This window comes from Botryllus schlosseri, chromosome 6 (assembly GCF_051294905.1).
Source record: "Botryllus schlosseri isolate E-star chromosome 6, Bs_hap1, whole genome shotgun sequence".
NCBI lineage: Eukaryota > Metazoa > Chordata > Ascidiacea > Stolidobranchia > Styelidae > Botryllus > Botryllus schlosseri.
Genome location: NC_137241.1, coordinates 6,912,551 through 6,934,092, shown reverse-complemented (window position 1 = coordinate 6,934,092; position 21,542 = coordinate 6,912,551). Strand labels below are relative to the sequence as shown.

The window sequence follows — 21,542 nt, the reverse complement described above, 5'->3', positions numbered from 1 at the left end:
TTTTCCGTATTGTGTGATGGATCTAATAAGTAGTACGGGTGCGGATGAAAGGGGTTAGCGCGAACGCAGACCCCACTACCAGAAATTACACAACCGAGTTACCCACATTTGGGGTAATCGCCGAGGTCAGCCGAGCCGAAGTGCAATGGCTAGGCCTCGCCCGGGCAGAACCACCTTTTTGATCGTGGTTTACTGCCTCGTCAGGTAAGTATGAGATATTCGAAAATTTAGTGGCACCCGATTCAATACAACAAAATAAATATTGCGGTGAGCACGCAGCACGGAAGTATTCACCCTATGCGCTTTGAATCGCCAAAACAAAATGAAATGGCTCTCAGTATACACCATATGGGATTAAGATGTCGTCGATGGTATTTGATTACGGCGTCCAATTGCAAATTCCACTGTCCGTACCTTGCTGAAATGTGCGATAATCAATATCTTGCGTTTTTATGGTCCTCCTGCCAGTTTGCCAATAGAGAGCTGGTATAGGATTACAGAAGCGAGACATAGCAATGCAAAGTTTTCCATATATAAAAGCGGGGCCTACAGAGAAAGCCTACGATACGTTGTAGATTAATTTCTTGTCTGGCTGTCATCAATTCCCGCGTTTATCAAAATACATGAAGAACATCGATATTGCAAAATGTCCTAGCTGGATGATCATGATCACCTATCGGTTCAGGAGGGCTAGCTGGAGAAGAAAGTAGGGTAGCGATATACGGATTAGGCTTACTAACCGTGAGTAGCAAAACTTTTCCCAGAAACAGACACTACAACGGTGTATAGTTCAGACTAGGGATGGTGTGAACCTCTGAAAGATTCATGTTCGCGTTCACACGAATCTGAACCTCGTGACGTCACGTGCCGTCATATTGCTAATTCCAATCCTATATTTCAGTGAAGTGATAGCCTATATTAATGTACACGATACCCAGTGACGACTCTGGTCACATAATGCCACAATGCTGGAGTGCTCATTGACGTTATAAACGTCGCCAAATGTATCAACTGGGACTACCACATGATATGATAATCCCACAAAACTAATATCTTCCGTCGCTTGCAAGGGAATTTAAGCTTACTCCTTAACGTTTCAGGCCAGACAGACAATGTATTTGGCGTCTGTGTATTGCTACGTTGATATTGAGCAGAGTGTAAAACGGGTTTCTATACTTGCTACCGATATTACCCCATTAATACCCCAATCGCACTGATTTGCTATTTATGATACAATAAACAAACGAAATTAAGATTGAATCCGTACACCTGCTAGATTTTGCTACATCAGACAACTATATCAATTTCATGATTGGTTGAATAAGCATCAGCATTCTCTGACTACCTACATGTGGTGTATTTCACTCTTGATGTTGTGTGATTGCCGGTCAAGCTCGCAGCAGAGACTCACTAAATATTCACAAACGGTAAACTGGATATTTCGAGCGTACTTTTGTAACAAACCAAGTAAAAATTTTGAGATTATCAAGGTGCATGCTCGTTTAGTGCGCCATTGATAGAGTAGCCCGCACTTGAAATGCAATAAATTTCAACCAATGATGTTAAAATAAAGTGAAAATGGTAATATATGAAAAAGGTTCACAGTGCAGAACCTACTCAGGTTCGTTTGTGAACGTGAACCTTTAAATTTCTGAGGTTCACACACAGCAGAACGCGAATGTGAACCTCACGTTGACACCGTCCCTAGTTCAGACACCAATCTTATATCACAGGTATATGAGAACAAATCGTGGTACAGGCCACCTCAAAAGTTGTCGTATGACCACGCTCATTTCGAGGAGTAACATAAATCAATACACTAAATAATTGGTGTATTTAAAATCGGCGGCTATACGAGGATACATTAGTAAATGTCGTCACGAGAGTGTCATTATAAGTGAATTCTTTTCCGTATAGTGCGATGGATCTAATAAGTAGTACGGGTGCGGATGAAAGGGGTTAGCGCGAACGCAGACCCCACTACCAGAAATTACACGACCGAGTTACCCACATTTGGGGTAATCGCCGAGGTCAGCCGAGCCGAAGTGCAATGGCTAGGCCTCGCCCGGGCAGAACCACCTCTTTGATCGTGGTTTACTGCCTCGTCAGGTAAGTATGAGATATTCGAAAATTTAGTGGCACCCGATTCAATACAACAAAATAAATATTGCGGTGAGCACGCAGCACGGAAGTATTCACCCTGTGCGCTTTGAATCGCCAAAACAAAATGAAATGGCTCTCAGTATACACCATATGGGATTAAGATGTCGTCGATGGTATTTGATTACGGCCTCCAATTGCAAATTCCACTGTCCTTACCTTGCTGAAATGTGCGATAATCAATATCTTGCGTTTTTATGGTCCTCCTGCCAGTTTGCCAATAGAGAGCTGGTATAGGATTACAGAAGCGAGACATAGCAATGCAAAGTTTTCCATATATAAAAGCGGGGCCTACAGAGAAAGCCTACGATACGTTGTAGATTAATTTCTTGTCTGGCTGTCATCAATTCCCGCGTTTATCAAAATACATGAAGAACATCGATATTGCAAAATGTACTAGCTGGATGATCATGATCACCTATCGGTTCAGGAGGGCTAGCTGGAGAAGAAAGTAGGGTAGCGATATACGGATTAGGCTTACTAACCGTGAGTAGCAAAACTTTTCCCAGAAACAGACACTACAACGGTGTATAGTTCAGACTAGGGATGGTGTGAACCTCTGAAAGATTCATGTTCGCGTTCACACGAACCTGAACCTCGTGACGTCACGTGCCGTCATATTGCTAATTCCAATCCTATATTTCAGTGAAGTGATAGCCTATATTAATGTACACGATACCCAGTGGCGACTCTGGTCACATAATGCCACAATGCTGGAGTGCTCATTGACGTTATAAACGTCGCCAAATGTATCAACTGGGACTACCACATGATATGATAATCCCACAAAACTAATATCTTCCGTCGCTTGCAAGGGAATTTAAGCTTACTCCTTAACGTTTCAGGCCAGACAGACAATGTATTTGGCGTCTGTGTATTGCTACGTTGATATTGAGCAGAGTGTAAAACGGGTTTCTATACTTGCTACCGATATTACCCCATTAATACCCCAATCGCACTGATTTGCTATTTATGATACAATAAACAAACGAAATTAAGATTGAATCCGTACACCTGCTAGATTTTGCTACATCAGACAACTATATCAATTTCATGATTGGTTGAATAAGCATCAGCATTCTCTGACTACCTACATGTGGTGTATTTCACTCTTGATGTTGTGTGATTGCCGGTCAAGCTCGCAGCAGAGACTCACTAAATATTCACAAACGGTAAACTGGATATTTCGAGCGTACTTTTGTAACAAACCAAGTAAAAATTTTGAGATTATCAAGGTGCATGCTCGTTTAGTGCGCCATTGATAGAGTAGCCCGCAGTTGAAATGCAATAAATTTCAACCAATGATGTTAAAATAAAGTGAAAATGGTAATATATGAAAAAGGTTCACAGTGCAGAACCTACTCAGGTTCGTTTGTGAACGTGAACCTTTAAATTTCTGAGGTTCACACACAGCAGAACGCGAATGTGAACCTCACGTTGACACCGTCCCTAGTTCAGACACCAATCTTATATCACAGGTATATGAGAACAAATCGTGGTACAGGTCACCTCAAAAGTTGTCGTATGACCACGCTCATTTCGAGGAGTAACATAAATCAATACACTAAATAATTGGTGTATTTAAAATCGGCGGCTATACGAGGATACATTAGTAAATGTCGTCACGAGAGTGTCATTATAAGTGAATTCTTTTCCGTATAGTGTGATGGATCTAATAAGTAGTACGGGTGCGGATGAAAGGGGTTAGCGCGAACGCAGACCCCACTACCAGAAATTACACGACCGAGTTACCCACATTTGGGGTAATCGCCGAGGTCAGCCGAGCCGAAGTGCAATGGCTAGGCCTCGCCCGGGCAGAACCACCTCTTTGATCGTGGTTTACTGCCTCGTCAGGTAAGTATGAGATATTCGAAAATTTAGTGGCACCCGATTCAATACAACAAAATAAATATTGCGGTGAGCACGCAGCACGGAAGTATTCACCCTGTGCGCTTTGAATCGCCAAAACAAAATGAAATGGCTCTCAGTATACACCATATGGGATTAAGATGTCGTCGATGGTATTTGATTACGGCCTCCAATTGCAAATTCCACTGTCCGTACCTTGCTGAAATGTGCGATAATCAATATCTTGCGTTTTTATGGTCCTCCTGCCAGTTTGCCAATAGAGAGCTGGTATAGGATTACAGAAGCGAGACATAGCAATGCAAAGTTTTCCATATATAAAAGCGGGGCCTACAGAGAAAGCCTACGATACGTTGTAGATTAATTTCTTGTCTGGCTGTCATCAATTCCCGCGTTTATCAAAATACATGAAGAACATCGATATTGCAAAATGTCCTAGCTGGATGATCATGATCACCTATCGGTTCAGGAGGGCTAGCTGGAGAAGAAAGTAGGGTAGCGATATACGGATTTGGCTTACTAACCGTGAGTAGCAAAACTCTTCCCAGAAACAGACACTACAACGGTGTATAGTTCAGACTAGGGATGGTGTGAACCTCTGAAAGATTCATGTTCGCGTTCACACGAACCTGAACCTCGTGACGTCACGTGCCGTCATATTGCTAATTCCAATCCTATATTTCAGTGAAGTGATAGCCTATATTAATGTACACGATACCCAGTGACGACTCTGGTCACATAATGCCACAATGCTGGAGTGCTCATTGACGTTATAAACGTCGCCAAATGTATCAACTGGGACTACCACATGATATGATAATCCCACAAAACTAATATCTTCCGTCGCTTGCAAGGGAATTTAAGCTTACTCCTTAACGTTTCAGGCCAGACAGACAATGTATTTGGCGTCTGTGTATTGCTACGTTGATATTGAGCAGAGTGTAAAACGGGTTTCTATACTTGCTACCGATATTACCCCATTAATACCCCAATCGCACTGATTTGGTATTTATGATACAATAAACAAACGAAATTAAGATTGAATCCGTACACCTGCTAGATTTTGCTACATCAGACAACTATATCAATTTCATGATTGGTTGAATAAGCATCAGCATTCTCTGACTACCTACATGTGGTGTATTTCACTCTTGATGTTGTGTGATTGCCGGTCAAGCTCGCAGCAGAGACTCACTAAATATTCACAAACGGTAAACTGGATATTTCGAGCGTACTTTTGTAACAAACCAAGTAAAAATTTTGAGATTATCAAGGAGCATGCTCGTTTAGTGCGCCATTGATAGAGTAGCCCGCAGTTGAAATGCAATAAATTTCAACCAATGATGTTAAAATAAAGTGAAAATGGTAATATATGAAAAAGGTTCACAGTGCAGAACCTACTCAGGTTCGTTTGTGAACGTGAACCTTTAAATTTCTGAGGTTCACACACAGCAGAACGCGAACGTGAACCTCACGTTGACACCGTCCCTAGTTCAGACACCAATCTTATATCACAGGTATATGAGAACAAATCGTGGTACAGGCCACCTCAAAAGTTGTTGTATGACCACGCTCATTTCGAGGAGTAACATAAATCAATACACTAAATAATTGGTGTATTTAAAATCGGCGGCTATACGAGGATACATTAGTAAATGTCGTCACGAGAGTGTCATTATAAGTGAATTCTTTTCCGTATAGTGTGATGGATCTAATAAGTAGTACGGGTGCGGATGAAAGGGGTTAGCGCGAACGCAGACCCCACTACCAGAAATTACACGACCGAGTTACCCACATTTGGGGTAATCGCCGAGGTCAGCCGAGCCGAAGTGCAATGGCTAGGCCTCGCCCGGGCAGAACCACCTCTTTGATCGTGGTTTACTGCCTCGTCAGGTAAGTATGAGATATTCGAAAATTTAGTGGCACCCGATTCAATACAACAAAATAAATATTGCGGTGAGCACGCAGCACGGAAGTATTCACCCTGTGCGCTTTGAATCGCCAAAACAAAATGAAATGGCTCTCAGTATACACCATATGGGATTAAGATGTCGTCGATGGTATTTGATTACGGCCTCCAATTGCAAATTCCACTGTCCGTACCTTGCTGAAATGTGCGATAATCAATATCTTGCGTTTTTATGGTCCTCCTGCCAGTTTGCCAATAGAGAGCTGGTATAGGATTACAGAAGCGAGACATAGCAATGCAAAGTTTTCCATATATAAAAGCGGGGCCTACAGAGAAAGCCTACGATACGTTGTAGATTAATTTCTTGTCTGGCTGTCATCAATTCCCGCGTTTATCAAAATACATGAAGAACATCGATATTGCAAAATGTACTAGCTGGATGATCATGATCACCTATCGGTTCAGGAGGGCTAGCTGGAGAAGAAAGTAGGGTAGCGATATACGGATTAGGCTTACTAACCGTGAGTAGCAAAACTTTTCCCAGAAACAGACACTACAACGGTGTATAGTTCAGACTAGGGATGGTGTGAACCTCTGAAAGATTCATGTTCGCGTTCACACGAACCTGAACCTCGTGACGTCACGTGCCGTCATATTGCTAATTCCAATCCTATATTTCAGTGAAGTGATAGCCTATATTAATGTACACGATACCCAGTGACGACTCTGGTCACATAATGCCACAATGCTGGAGTGCTCATTGACGTTATAAACGTCGCCAAATGTATCAACTGGGACTACCACATGATATGATAATCCCACAAAACTAATATCTTCCGTCGCTTGCAAGGGAATTTAAGCTTACTCCTTAACGTTTCAGGCCAGACAGACAATGTATTTGGCGTCTGTGTATTGCTACGTTGATATTGAGCAGAGTGTAAAACGGGTTTCTATACTTGCTACCGATATTACCCCATTAATACCCCAATCGCACTGATTTGCTATTTATGATACAATAAACAAACGAAATTAAGATTGAATCCGTACACCTGCTAGATTTTGCTACATCAGACAACTATATCAATTTCATGATTGGTTGAATAAGCATCAGCATTCTCTGACTACCTACATGTGGTGTATTTCACTCTTGATGTTGTGTGATTGCCGGTCAAGCTCGCAGCAGAGACTCACTAAATATTCACAAACGGTAAACTGGATATTTCGAGCGTACTTTTGTAACAAACCAAGTAAAAATTTTGAGATTATCAAGGTGCATGCTCGTTTAGTGCGCCATTGATAGAGTAGCCCGCAGTTGAAATGCAATAAATTTCAACCAATGATGTTAAAATAAAGTGAAAATGGTAATATATGAAAAAGGTTCACAGTGCAGAACCTACTCAGGTTCGTTTGTGAACGTGAACCTTTAAATTTCTGAGGTTCACACACAGCAGAACGCGAATGTGAACCTCACGTTGACACCGTCCCTAGTTCAGACACCAATCTTATATCACAGGTATATGAGAACAAATCGTGGTACATGCCACCTCAAAAGTTGTCGTATGACCACGCTCATTTCGAGGAGTAACATAAATCAATACACTAAATAATTGGTGTATTTAAAATCGGCGGCTATACGAGGATACATTAGTAAATGTCGTCACGAGAGTGTCATTATAAGTGAATTCTTTTCCGTATAGTGTGATGGATCTAATAAGTAGTACGGGTGCGGATGAAAGGGGTTAGCGCGAACGCAGACCCCACTACCAGAAATTACACGACCGAGTTACCCACATTTGGGGTAATCGCCGAGGTCAGCCGAGCCGAAGTGCAATGGCTAGGCCTCGCCCGGGCAGAACCACCTCTTTGATCGTGGTTTACTGCCTCGTCAGGTAAGTATGAGATATTCGAAAATTTAGTGGCACCCGATTCAATACAACAAAATAAATATTGCGGTGAGCACGCAGCACGGAAGTATTCACCCTGTGCGCTTTGAATCGCCAAAACAAAATGAAATGGCTCTCAGTATACACCATATGGGATTAAGATGTCGTCGATGGTATTTGATTACGGCCTCCAATTGCAAATTCCACTGTCCGTACCTTGCTGAAATGTGCGATAATCAATATCTTGCGTTTTTATGGTCCTCCTGCCAGTTTGCCAATAGAGAGCTGGTATAGGATTACAGAAGCGAGACATAGCAATGCAAAGTTTTCCATATATAAAAGCGGGGCCTACAGAGAAAGCCTACGATACGTTGTAGATTAATTTCTTGTCTGGCTGTCATCAATTCCCGCGTTTATCAAAATACATGAAGAACATCGATATTGCAAAATGTACTAGCTGGATGATCATGATCACCTATCGGTTCAGGAGGGCTAGCTGGAGAAGAAAGTAGGGTAGCGATATACGGATTAGGCTTACTAACCGTGAGTAGCAAAACTTTTCCCAGAAACAGACACTACAACGGTGTATAGTTCAGACTAGGGATGGTGTGAACCTCTGAAAGATTCATGTTCGCGTTCACACGAACCTGAACCTCGTGACGTCACGTGCCGTCATATTGCTAATTCCAATCCTATATTTCAGTGAAGTGATAGCCTATATTAATGTACACGATACCCAGTGACGACTCTGGTCACATAATGCCACAATGCTGGAGTGCTCATTGACGTTATAAACGTCGCCAAATGTATCAACTGGGACTACCACATGATATGATAATCCCACAAAACTAATATCTTCCGTCGCTTGCAAGGGAATTTAAGCTTACTCCTTAACGTTTCAGGCCAGACAGACAATGTATTTGGCGTCTGTGTATTGCTACGTTGATATTGAGCAGAGTGTAAAACGGGTTTCTATACTTGCTACCGATATTACCCCATTAATACCCCAATCGCACTGATTTGCTATTTATGATACAATAAACAAACGAAATTAAGATTGAATCCGTACACCTGCTAGATTTTGCTACATCAGACAACTATATCAATTTCATGATTGGTTGAATAAGCATCAGCATTCTCTGACTACCTACATGTGGTGTATTTCACTCTTGATGTTGTGTGATTGCCGGTCAAGCTCGCAGCAGAGACTCACTAAATATTCACAAACGGTAAACTGGATATTTCGAGCGTACTTTTGTAACAAACCAAGTAAAAATTTTGAGATTATCAAGGTGCATGCTCGTTTAGTGCGCCATTGATAGAGTAGCCCGCAGTTGAAATGCAATAAATTTCAACCAATGATGTTAAAATAAAGTGAAAATGGTAATATATGAAAAAGGTTCACAGTGCAGAACCTACTCAGGTTCGTTTGTGAACGTGAACCTTTAAATTTCTGAGGTTCACACACAGCAGAACGCGAATGTGAACCTCACGTTGACACCGTCCCTAGTTCAGACACCAATCTTATATCACAGGTATATGAGAACAAATCGTGGTACATGCCACCTCAAAAGTTGTCGTATGACCACGCTCATTTCGAGGAGTAACATAAATCAATACACTAAATAATTGGTGTATTTAAAATCGGCGGCTATACGAGGATACATTAGTAAATGTCGTCACGAGAGTGTCATTATAAGTGAATTCTTTTCCGTATAGTGTGATGGATCTAATAAGTAGTACGGGTGCGGATGAAAGGGGTTAGCGCGAACGCAGACCCCACTACCAGAAATTACACGACCGAGTTACCCACATTTGGGGTAATCGCCGAGGTCAGCCGAGCCGAAGTGCAATGGCTAGGCCTCGCCCGGGCAGAACCACCTCTTTGATCGTGGTTTACTGCCTCGTCAGGTAAGTATGAGATATTCGAAAATTTAGTGGCACCCGATTCAATACAACAAAATAAATATTGCGGTGAGCACGCAGCACGGAAGTATTCACCCTGTGCGCTTTGAATCGCCAAAACAAAATGAAATGGCTCTCAGTATACACCATATGGGATTAAGATGTCGTCGATGGTATTTGATTACGGCCTCCAATTGCAAATTCCACTGTCCGTACCTTGCTGAAATGTGCGATAATCAATATCTTGCGTTTTTATGGTCCTCCTGCCAGTTTGCCAATAGAGAGCTGGTATAGGATTACAGAAGCGAGACATAGCAATGCAAAGTTTTCCATATATAAAAGCGGGGCCTACAGAGAAAGCCTACGATACGTTGTAGATTAATTTCTTGTCTGGCTGTCATCAATTCCCGCGTTTATCAAAATACATGAAGAACATCGATATTGCAAAATGTACTAGCTGGATGATCATGATCACCTATCGGTTCAGGAGGGCTAGCTGGAGAAGAAAGTAGGGTAGCGATATACGGATTAGGCTTACTAACCGTGAGTAGCAAAACTTTTCCCAGAAACAGACACTACAACGGTGTATAGTTCAGACTAGGGATGGTGTGAACCTCTGAAAGATTCATGTTCGCGTTCACACGAACCTGAACCTCGTGACGTCACGTGCCGTCATATTGCTAATTCCAATCCTATATTTCAGTGAAGTGATAGCCTATATTAATGTACACGATACCCAGTGACGACTCTGGTCACATAATGCCACAATGCTGGAGTGCTCATTGACGTTATAAACGTCGCCAAATGTATCAACTGGGACTACCACATGATATGATAATCCCACAAAACTAATATCTTCCGTCGCTTGCAAGGGAATTTAAGCTTACTCCTTAACGTTTCAGGCCAGACAGACAATGTATTTGGCGTCTGTGTATTGCTACGTTGATATTGAGCAGAGTGTAAAACGGGTTTCTATACTTGCTACCGATATTACCCCATTAATACCCCAATCGCACTGATTTGCTATTTATGATACAATAAACAAACGAAATTAAGATTGAATCCGTACACCTGCTAGATTTTGCTACATCAGACAACTATATCAATTTCATGATTGGTTGAATAAGCATCAGCATTCTCTGACTACCTACATGTGGTGTATTTCACTCTTGATGTTGTGTGATTGCCGGTCAAGCTCGCAGCAGAGACTCACTAAATATTCACAAACGGTAAACTGGATATTTCGAGCGTACTTTTGTAACAAACCAAGTAAAAATTTTGAGATTATCAAGGTGCATGCTCGTTTAGTGCGCCATTGATAGAGTAGCCCGCAGTTGAAATGCAATAAATTTCAACCAATGATGTTAAAATAAAGTGAAAATGGTAATATATGAAAAAGGTTCACAGTGCAGAACCTACTCAGGTTCGTTTGTGAACGTGAACCTTTAAATTTCTGAGGTTCACACACAGCAGAACGCGAATGTGAACCTCACGTTGACACCGTCCCTAGTTCAGACACCAATCTTATATCACAGGTATATGAGAACAAATCGTGGTACATGCCACCTCAAAAGTTGTCGTATGACCACGCTCATTTCGAGGAGTAACATAAATCAATACACTAAATAATTGGTGTATTTAAAATCGGCGGCTATACGAGGATACATTAGTAAATGTCGTCACGAGAGTGTCATTATAAGTGAATTCTTTTCCGTATAGTGTGATGGATCTAATAAGTAGTACGGGTGCGGATGAAAGGGGTTAGCGCGAACGCAGACCCCACTACCAGAAATTACACGACCGAGTTACCCACATTTGGGGTAATCGCCGAGGTCAGCCGAGCCGAAGTGCAATGGCTAGGCCTCGCCCGGGCAGAACCACCTCTTTGATCGTGGTTTACTGCCTCGTCAGGTAAGTATGAGATATTCGAAAATTTAGTGGCACCCGATTCAATACAACAAAATAAATATTGCGGTGAGCACGCAGCACGGAAGTATTCACCCTGTGCGCTTTGAATCGCCAAAACAAAATGAAATGGCTCTCAGTATACACCATATGGGATTAAGATGTCGTCGATGGTATTTGATTACGGCCTCCAATTGCAAATTCCACTGTCCGTACCTTGCTGAAATGTGCGATAATCAATATCTTGCGTTTTTATGGTCCTCCTGCCAGTTTGCCAATAGAGAGCTGGTATAGGATTACAGAAGCGAGACATAGCAATGCAAAGTTTTCCATATATAAAAGCGGGGCCTACAGAGAAAGCCTACGATACGTTGTAGATTAATTTCTTGTCTGGCTGTCATCAATTCCCGCGTTTATCAAAATACATGAAGAACATCGATATTGCAAAATGTACTAGCTGGATGATCATGATCACCTATCGGTTCAGGAGGGCTAGCTGGAGAAGAAAGTAGGGTAGCGATATACGGATTAGGCTTACTAACCGTGAGTAGCAAAACTTTTCCCAGAAACAGACACTACAACGGTGTATAGTTCAGACTAGGGATGGTGTGAACCTCTGAAAGATTCATGTTCGCGTTCACACGAACCTGAACCTCGTGACGTCACGTGCCGTCATATTGCTAATTCCAATCCTATATTTCAGTGAAGTGATAGCCTATATTAATGTACACGATACCCAGTGACGACTCTGGTCACATAATGCCACAATGCTGGAGTGCTCATTGACGTTATAAACGTCGCCAAATGTATCAACTGGGACTACCACATGATATGATAATCCCACAAAACTAATATCTTCCGTCGCTTGCAAGGGAATTTAAGCTTACTCCTTAACGTTTCAGGCCAGACAGACAATGTATTTGGCGTCTGTGTATTGCTACGTTGATATTGAGCAGAGTGTAAAACGGGTTTCTATACTTGCTACCGATATTACCCCATTAATACCCCAATCGCACTGATTTGCTATTTATGATACAATAAACAAACGAAATTAAGATTGAATCCGTACACCTGCTAGATTTTGCTACATCAGACAACTATATCAATTTCATGATTGGTTGAATAAGCATCAGCATTCTCTGACTACCTACATGTGGTGTATTTCACTCTTGATGTTGTGTGATTGCCGGTCAAGCTCGCAGCAGAGACTCACTAAATATTCACAAACGGTAAACTGGATATTTCGAGCGTACTTTTGTAACAAACCAAGTAAAAATTTTGAGATTATCAAGGTGCATGCTCGTTTAGTGCGCCATTGATAGAGTAGCCCGCAGTTGAAATGCAATAAATTTCAACCAATGATGTTAAAATAAAGTGAAAATGGTAATATATGAAAAAGGTTCACAGTGCAGAACCTACTCAGGTTCGTTTGTGAACGTGAACCTTTAAATTTCTGAGGTTCACACACAGCAGAACGCGAATGTGAACCTCACGTTGACACCGTCCCTAGTTCAGACACCAATCTTATATCACAGGTATATGAGAACAAATCGTGGTACATGCCACCTCAAAAGTTGTCGTATGACCACGCTCATTTCGAGGAGTAACATAAATCAATACACTAAATAATTGGTGTATTTAAAATCGGCGGCTATACGAGGATACATTAGTAAATGTCGTCACGAGAGTGTCATTATAAGTGAATTCTTTTCCGTATAGTGTGATGGATCTAATAAGTAGTACGGGTGCGGATGAAAGGGGTTAGCGCGAACGCAGACCCCACTACCAGAAATTACACGACCGAGTTACCCACATTTGGGGTAATCGCCGAGGTCAGCCGAGCCGAAGTGCAATGGCTAGGCCTCGCCCGGGCAGAACCACCTCTTTGATCGTGGTTTACTGCCTCGTCAGGTAAGTATGAGATATTCGAAAATTTAGTGGCACCCGATTCAATACAACAAAATAAATATTGCGGTGAGCACGCAGCACGGAAGTATTCACCCTGTGCGCTTTGAATCGCCAAAACAAAATGAAATGGCTCTCAGTATACACCATATGGGATTAAGATGTCGTCGATGGTATTTGATTACGGCCTCCAATTGCAAATTCCACTGTCCGTACCTTGCTGAAATGTGCGATAATCAATATCTTGCGTTTTTATGGTCCTCCTGCCAGTTTGCCAATAGAGAGCTGGTATAGGATTACAGAAGCGAGACATAGCAATGCAAAGTTTTCCATATATAAAAGCGGGGCCTACAGAGAAAGCCTACGATACGTTGTAGATTAATTTCTTGTCTGGCTGTCATCAATTCCCGCGTTTATCAAAATACATGAAGAACATCGATATTGCAAAATGTACTAGCTGGATGATCATGATCACCTATCGGTTCAGGAGGGCTAGCTGGAGAAGAAAGTAGGGTAGCGATATACGGATTAGGCTTACTAACCGTGAGTAGCAAAACTTTTCCCAGAAACAGACACTACAACGGTGTATAGTTCAGACTAGGGATGGTGTGAACCTCTGAAAGATTCATGTTCGCGTTCACACGAACCTGAACCTCGTGACGTCACGTGCCGTCATATTGCTAATTCCAATCCTATATTTCAGTGAAGTGATAGCCTATATTAATGTACACGATACCCAGTGACGACTCTGGTCACATAATGCCACAATGCTGGAGTGCTCATTGACGTTATAAACGTCGCCAAATGTATCAACTGGGACAACCACATGATATGATAATCCCACAAAACTAATATCTTCCGTCGCTTGCAAGGGAATTTAAGCTTACTCCTTAACGTTTCAGGCCAGACAGACAATGTATTTGGCGTCTGTGTATTGCTACGTTGATATTGAGCAGAGTGTAAAACGGGTTTCTATACTTGCTACCGATATTACCCCATTAATACCCCAATCGCACTGATTTGCTATTTATGATACAATAAACAAACGAAATTAAGATTGAATCCGTACACCTGCTAGATTTTGCTACATCAGACAACTATATCAATTTCATGATTGGTTGAATAAGCATCAGCATTCTCTGACTACCTACATGTGGTGTATTTCACTCTTGATGTTGTGTGATTGCCGGTCAAGCTCGCAGCAGAGACTCACTAAATATTCACAAACGGTAAACTGGATATTTCGAGCGTACTTTTGTAACAAACCAAGTAAAAATTTTGAGATTATCAAGGTGCATGCTCGTTTAGTGCGCCATTGATAGAGTAGCCCGCAGTTGAAATGCAATAAATTTCAACCAATGATGTTAAAATAAAGTGAAAATGGTAATATATGAAAAAGGTTCACAGTGCAGAACCTACTCAGGTTCGTTTGTGAACGTGAACCTTTAAATTTCTGAGGTTCACACACAGCAGAACGCGAATGTGAACCTCACGTTGACACCGTCCCTAGTTCAGACACCAATCTTATATCACAGGTATATGAGAACAAATCGTGGTACAGGCCACCTCAAAAGTTGTCGTATGACCACGCTCATTTCGAGGAGTAACATAAATCAATACACTAAATAATTGGTGTATTTAAAATCGGCGGCTATACGAGGATACATTAGTAAATGTCGTCACGAGAGTGTCATTATAAGTGAATTCTTTTCCGTATAGTGTGATGGATCTAATAAGTAGTACGGGTGCGGATGAAAGGGGTTAGCGCGAACGCAGACCCCACTACCAGAAATTACACGACCGAGTTACCCACATTTGGGGTAATCGCCGAGGTCAGCCGAGCCGAAGTGCAATGGCTAGGCCTCGCCCGGGCAGAACCACCTCTTTGATCGTGGTTTACTGCCTCGTCAGGTAAGTATGAGATATTCGAAAATTTAGTGGCACCCGATTCAATACAACAAAATAAATATTGCGGTGAGCACGCAGCACGGAAGTATTCACCCTGTGCGCTTTGAATCGCCAAAACAAAATGAAATGGCTCTCAGTATACACCATATGGGATTAAGATGTCGTCGATGGTATTTGATTACGGCCTCCAATTGCAAATTCCACTGTCCGTACCTTGCTGAAATGTGCGATAATCAATATCTTGCGTTTTTATGGTCCTCCTGCCAGTTTGCCAATAGAGAGCTGGTATAGGATTACAGAAGCGAGACATAGCAATGCAAAGTTTTCCATATATAAAAGCGGGGCCTACAGAGAAAGCCTACGATACGTTGTAGATTAATTTCTTGTCTGGCTGTCATCAATTCCCGCGTTTATCAAAATACATGAAGAACATCGATATTGCAAAATGTACTAGCTGGATGATCATGATCACCTATCGGTTCAGGAGGGCTAGCTGGAGAAGAAAGTAGCGTAGCGATATACGGATTAGGCTTACTAACCGTGAGTAGCAAAACTTTTCCCAGAAACAGACACTACAACGGTGTATAGTTCAGACTAGGGATGGTGTGAACCTCTGAAAGATTCATGTTCGCGTTCACACGAACCTGAACCTCGTGACGTCACGTGCCGTCATATTGCTAATTCCAATCCTATATTTCAGTGAAGTGATAGCCTATATTAATGTACACGATACCCAGTGACGACTCTGGTCACATAATGCCACAATGCTGGAGTGCTCATTGACGTTATAAACGTCGCCAAATGTATCAACTGGGACTACCACATGATATGATAATCCCACAAAACTAATATCTTCCGTCGCTTGCAAGGGAATTTAAGCTTACTCCTTAACGTTTCAGGCCAGACAGACAATGTATTTGGCGTCTGTGTATTGCTACGTTGATATTGAGCAGAGTGTAAAACGGGTTTCTATACTTGCTACCGATATTACCCCATTAATACCCCAATCGCACTGATTTGGTATTTATGATACAATAAACAAACGAAATTAAGATTGAATCCGTACACCTGCTAGATTTTGCTACATCAGACAACTATATCAATTTCATGATTGGTTGAATAAGCATCAGCATTCTCTGACTACCTACATGTGGTGTATTTCACTCTTGATGTTGTGTGATTGCCGGTCAAGCTCGCAGCAGAGACTCACTAAATATTCACAAACGGTAAACTGGATATTTCGAGCGTACTTTTGTAACAAACCAAGTAAAAATTTTGAGATTATCAAGGTGCATGCTCGTTTAGTGCGCCATTGATAGAGTAGCCCGCAGTTGAAATGCAATAAATTTCAACCAATGATGTTAAAATAAAGTGAAAATGGTAATATATGAAAAAGGTTCACAGTGCAGAGCCTACTCAGGTTCGTTTGTGAACGTGAACCTTTAAATTTCTGAGGTTCACACACAGCAGAACGCGAACGTGAACCTCACGTTGACACCGTCCCTAGTTCAGACACCAATCTTATATCACAGGTATATGAGAACAAATCGTGGTACAGGCCACCTCAAAAGTTGTCGTATGACCACGCTCATTTCGAGGAGTAACATAAATCAATACACTAAATAATTGGTGTATTTAAAATCGGCGGCTATACGAGGATACATTAGTAAATGTCGTCACGAGAGTGTCATTATAAGTGAATTCTTTTCCGTATAGTGTGATGGATCTAATAAGTAGTACGGGTGCGGATGAAAGGGGTTAGCGCGAACGCAGACCCCACTACCAGAAATTACACGACCGAGTTACCCACATTTGGGGTAATCGCCGAGGTCAGCCGAGCCGAAGTGCAATGGCTAGGCCTCGCCCGGGCAGAACCACCTTTTTGATCGTGGTTTACTGCCTCGTCAGGTAAGTATGAGATATTCGAAAATTTAGTGGCACCCGATTCAATACAACAAAATAAATATTGCGGTGAGCACGCAGAACGGAAGTATTCACCCTGTGCGCTTTGAATCGCCAAAACAAAATGAAATGGCTCTCAGTATACACCATATGGGATTAAGATGTCGTCGATGGTATTTGATTACGGCCTCCAATTGCAAATTCCACTGTCCGTACCTTGCTGAAATGTGCGATAATCAATATCTTGCGTTTTTATGGTCCTCCTGCCAGTTTGCCAATAGAGAGCTGGTATAGGATTACAGAAGCGAGACATAGCAATGCAAAGTTTTCCATATATAAAAGCGGGGCCTACAGAGAAAGCCTACGATACGTTGTAGATTAATTTCTTGTCTGGCTGTCATCAATTCCCGCGTTTATCAAAATACATGAAGAACATCGATATTGCAAAATGTACTAGCTGGATGATCATGATCACCTATCGGTTCAGGAGGGCTAGCTGGAGAAGAAAGTAGGGTAGCGATATACGGATTAGGCTTACTAACCGTGAGTAGCAAAACTTTTCCCAGAAACAGACACTACAACGGTGTATAGTTCAGACTAGGGATGGTGTGAACCTCTGAAAGATTCATGTTCGCGTTCACACGAACCTGAACCTCGTGACGTCACGTGCCGTCATATTGCTAATTCCAATCCTATATTTCAGTGAAGTGATAGCCTATATTAATGTACACGATACCCAGTGACGACTCTGGTCACATAATGCCACAATGCTGGAGTGCTCATTGACGTTATAAACGTCGCCAAATGTATCAACTGGGACTACCACATGATATGATAATCCCACAAAACTAATATCTTCCGTCGCTTGCAAGGGAATTTAAGCTTACTCCTTAACGTTTCAGGCCAGACAGACAATGTATTTGGCGTCTGTGTATTGCTACGTTGATATTGAGCAGAGTGTAAAACGGGTTTCTATACTTGCTACCGATATTACCCCATTAATACCCCAATCGCACTGATTTGCTATTTATGATACAATAAACAAACGAAATTAAGATTGAATCCGTACACCTGCTAGATTTTGCTACATCAGACAACTATATCAATTTCATGATTGGTTGAATAAGCATCAGCATTCTCTGACTACCTACATGTGGTGTATTTCACTCTTGATGTTGTGTGATTGCCGGTCAAGCTCGCAGCAGAGACTCACTAAATATTCACAAACGGTAAACTGGATATTTCGAGCGTACTTTTGTAACAAACCAAGTAAAAATTTTGAGATTATCAAGGTGCATGCTCGTTTAGTGCGCCATTGATAGAGTAGCCCGCAGTTGAAATGCAATAAATTTCAACCAATGATGTTAAAATAAAGTGAAAATGGTAATATATGAAAAAGGTTCACAGTGCAGAACCTACTCAGGTTCGTTTGTGAACGTGAACCTTTAAATTTCTGAGGTTCACACACAGCAGAACGCGAACGTGAACCTCACGTTGACACCGTCCCTAGTTCAGACACCAATCTTATATCACAGGTATATGAGAACAAATCGTGGTACAGGCCACCTCAAAAGTTGTCGTATGATCACGCTCATTTCGAGGAGTAACATAAATCAATACACTAAATAATTGGTGTATTTAAAATCGGCGGCTATACGAGGATACATTAGTAAATGTCGTCACGAGAGTGTCATTATAAGTGAATTCTTTTCCGTATAGTGTTATGGATCTAATAAGTAGTACGGGTGCGGATGAAAGGGGTTAGCGCGAACGCAGACCCCACTACCAGAAATTACACGACCGAGTTACCCACATTTGGGGTAATCGCCGAGGTCAGCCGAGCCGAAGTGCAATGGCTAGGCCTCGCCCGGGCAGAACCACCTTTTTGATCGTGGTTTACTGCCTCGTCAGGTAAGTATGAGATATTCGAAAATTTAGTGGCACCCGATTCAATACAACAAAATAAATATTGCGGTGAGCACGCAGAACGGAAGTATTCACCCTGTGCGCTTTGAATCGCCAAAACAAAATGAAATGGCTCTCAGTATACACCATATGGGATTAAGATGTCGTCGATGGTATTTGATTACGGCCTCCAATTGCAAATTCCACTGTCCGTACCTTGCTGAAATGTGCGATAATCAATATCTTGCGTTTTTATGGTCCTCCTGCCAGTTTGCCAATAAAGAGCTGGTATAGGATTACAGAAGCGAGACATAGCAATGCAAAGTTTTCCATATATAAAAGCGGGGCCTACAGAGAAAGCCTACGATACGTTGTAGATTAATTTCTTGTCTGGCTGTCATCAATTCCCGCGTTTATCAAAATACATGAAGAACATCGATATTGCAAAATGTCCTAGCTGGATGATCATGATCACCTATCGGTTCAGGAGGGCTAGCTGGAGAAGAAAGTAGGGTAGCGATATACGGATTAGGCTTACTAACCGTGAGTAGCAAAACTTTTCCCAGAAACAGACACTACAACGGTGTATAGTTCAGACTAGGGATGGTGTGAACCTCTGAAAGATTCATGTTCGTGTTCACACGAACCTGAACCTCGTGACGTCACGTGCCGTCATATTGCTAATTCCAATCCTATATTTCAGTGAAGTGATAGCCTATATTAATGTACACGATACCCAGTGACGACTCTGGTCACATAATGCCACAATGCTGGAGTGCTCATTGACGTTATAAACGTCGCCAAATGTATCAACTGGGACTACCACATGATATGATAATCCCACAAAACTAATATCTTCCGTCGCTTGCAAGGGAATTTAAGCTTACTCCTTAACGTTTCAGGCCAGACAGACAATGTATTTGGCGTCTGTGTATTGCTACGTTGATATTGAGCAGAGTGTAAAACGGGTTTCTATACTTGCTACCGATATTACCCCATTAATACCCCAATCGCACTGATTTGCTATTTATGATACAATAAACAAACGAAATTAAGATTGAATCCGTACACCTGCTAGATTTTGCTACATCAGACAACTATATCAATTTCATGATTGGTTGAATAAGCATCAGCATTCTCTGACTACCTACATGTGGTGTATTTCACTCTTGATGTTGTGTGATTGCCGGTCAAGCTCGCAGCAGAGACTCACTAAATATTCACAAACGGTAAACTGGATATTTCGAGCGTACTTTTGTAACAAACCAAGTAAAAATTTTGAGATTATCAAGGTGCATGCTCGTTTAGTGCGCCATTGATAGAGTAGCCCGCAGTTGAAATGCAATAAATTTCAACCAATGATGTTAAAATAAAGTGAAAATGGTAATATATGAAAAAGGTTCACAGTGCAGAACCTACTCAGGTTCGTTTGTGAACGTGAACCTTTAAATTTCTGAGGTTCACACACAGCAGAACGCGAATGTGAACCTCACGTTGACACCGTCCCTAGTTCAGACACCAATCTTATATCACAGGTATATGAGAACAAATCGTGGTACAGGCCACCTCAAAAGTTGTCGTATGACCACGCTCATTTCGAGGAGTAACATAAATCAATACACTAAATAATTGGTGTATTTAAAATCGGCGGCTATACGAGGATACATTAGTAAATGTCGTCACGAGAGTGTCATTATAAGTGAATTCTTTTCCGTATAGTGTGATGGATCTAATAAGTAGTACGGGTGCGGATGGAAGGGGTTAGCGCGAACGCAGACCCCACTACCAGAAATTACACGACCGAGTTACCCACATTTGGGGTAATCGCCGAGGTCAGCCGAGCCGAAGTGCAATGGCTAGGCCTCGCCCGGGCAGAACCACCTCTTTGATCGTGGTTTACTGCCTCGTCAGGTAAGTATGAGTTATTCGAAAATTTAGTGGCACCCCATTCAATACAACAAAATAAATATTGTGGTGAGCACGCACGACGGAAGCATATGCACCAAGTGCGCTTAGAATCGCCAGAACAAAATGAAATGGCTATCAGTAGCCTATACACCAGGGGTGGGCAATTATTTTACTCCGCGGGCCAAATGAGCAGTAGAAAATACGTTGGCGGGCCGAGTGAAAAATTTTAGCTATATTCTCCAGCGTATGTTAATTTTATTTCTAAATTATATTGTTATTAATGCTGCTCAGTGAATATGTTAATGTTGGGAAATGAGAAAGTGATGGTTAAGTAAAAAATCATCGGTTTGTTGAACATGATAAATTTTTACCTCTATTTAAACGTC

The 21,542-nt window shown here is 41.8% G+C and overlaps 12 non-coding genes across 12 annotated transcripts; all 12 read right to left on the bottom strand.

The window, feature by feature from the left end:
* Positions 1 to 48: 48 nt before the first annotated feature.
* Positions 49 to 212, bottom strand: LOC145442113 (U1 spliceosomal RNA). Its single transcript, XR_013915964.1, has one exon. It is a non-coding gene; the product is annotated as a U1 spliceosomal RNA (small nuclear RNA).
* Positions 213 to 1,953: 1,741 nt separating this feature from the next.
* On the bottom strand, positions 1,954 to 2,117 carry LOC145442093 (U1 spliceosomal RNA). Its single transcript, XR_013915946.1, has one exon. It is a non-coding gene; the product is annotated as a U1 spliceosomal RNA (small nuclear RNA).
* A 1,741-nt stretch (positions 2,118 to 3,858) lies between these two features.
* LOC145442092 (U1 spliceosomal RNA) lies at positions 3,859 to 4,022 on the bottom strand. Its single transcript, XR_013915945.1, has one exon. It is a non-coding gene; the product is annotated as a U1 spliceosomal RNA (small nuclear RNA).
* Positions 4,023 to 5,763: 1,741 nt separating this feature from the next.
* LOC145442091 (U1 spliceosomal RNA) lies at positions 5,764 to 5,927 on the bottom strand. The gene has a single exon (XR_013915944.1). It is a non-coding gene; the product is annotated as a U1 spliceosomal RNA (small nuclear RNA).
* Positions 5,928 to 7,668: 1,741 nt separating this feature from the next.
* Positions 7,669 to 7,832, bottom strand: LOC145442090 (U1 spliceosomal RNA). Its single transcript, XR_013915943.1, has one exon. It is a non-coding gene; the product is annotated as a U1 spliceosomal RNA (small nuclear RNA).
* Positions 7,833 to 9,573: 1,741 nt separating this feature from the next.
* Positions 9,574 to 9,737, bottom strand: LOC145442089 (U1 spliceosomal RNA). Its single transcript, XR_013915942.1, has one exon. It is a non-coding gene; the product is annotated as a U1 spliceosomal RNA (small nuclear RNA).
* A 1,741-nt stretch (positions 9,738 to 11,478) lies between these two features.
* LOC145442088 (U1 spliceosomal RNA) lies at positions 11,479 to 11,642 on the bottom strand. Its single transcript, XR_013915941.1, has one exon. It is a non-coding gene; the product is annotated as a U1 spliceosomal RNA (small nuclear RNA).
* A 1,741-nt stretch (positions 11,643 to 13,383) lies between these two features.
* LOC145442087 (U1 spliceosomal RNA) lies at positions 13,384 to 13,547 on the bottom strand. The gene has a single exon (XR_013915940.1). It is a non-coding gene; the product is annotated as a U1 spliceosomal RNA (small nuclear RNA).
* A 1,741-nt stretch (positions 13,548 to 15,288) lies between these two features.
* On the bottom strand, positions 15,289 to 15,452 carry LOC145442086 (U1 spliceosomal RNA). The gene has a single exon (XR_013915939.1). It is a non-coding gene; the product is annotated as a U1 spliceosomal RNA (small nuclear RNA).
* A 1,741-nt stretch (positions 15,453 to 17,193) lies between these two features.
* LOC145442097 (U1 spliceosomal RNA) lies at positions 17,194 to 17,357 on the bottom strand. The gene has a single exon (XR_013915949.1). It is a non-coding gene; the product is annotated as a U1 spliceosomal RNA (small nuclear RNA).
* A 1,741-nt stretch (positions 17,358 to 19,098) lies between these two features.
* Positions 19,099 to 19,262, bottom strand: LOC145442085 (U1 spliceosomal RNA). The gene has a single exon (XR_013915938.1). It is a non-coding gene; the product is annotated as a U1 spliceosomal RNA (small nuclear RNA).
* A 1,741-nt stretch (positions 19,263 to 21,003) lies between these two features.
* LOC145442114 (U1 spliceosomal RNA) lies at positions 21,004 to 21,167 on the bottom strand. The gene has a single exon (XR_013915965.1). It is a non-coding gene; the product is annotated as a U1 spliceosomal RNA (small nuclear RNA).
* Positions 21,168 to 21,542: the final 375 nt, after the last annotated feature.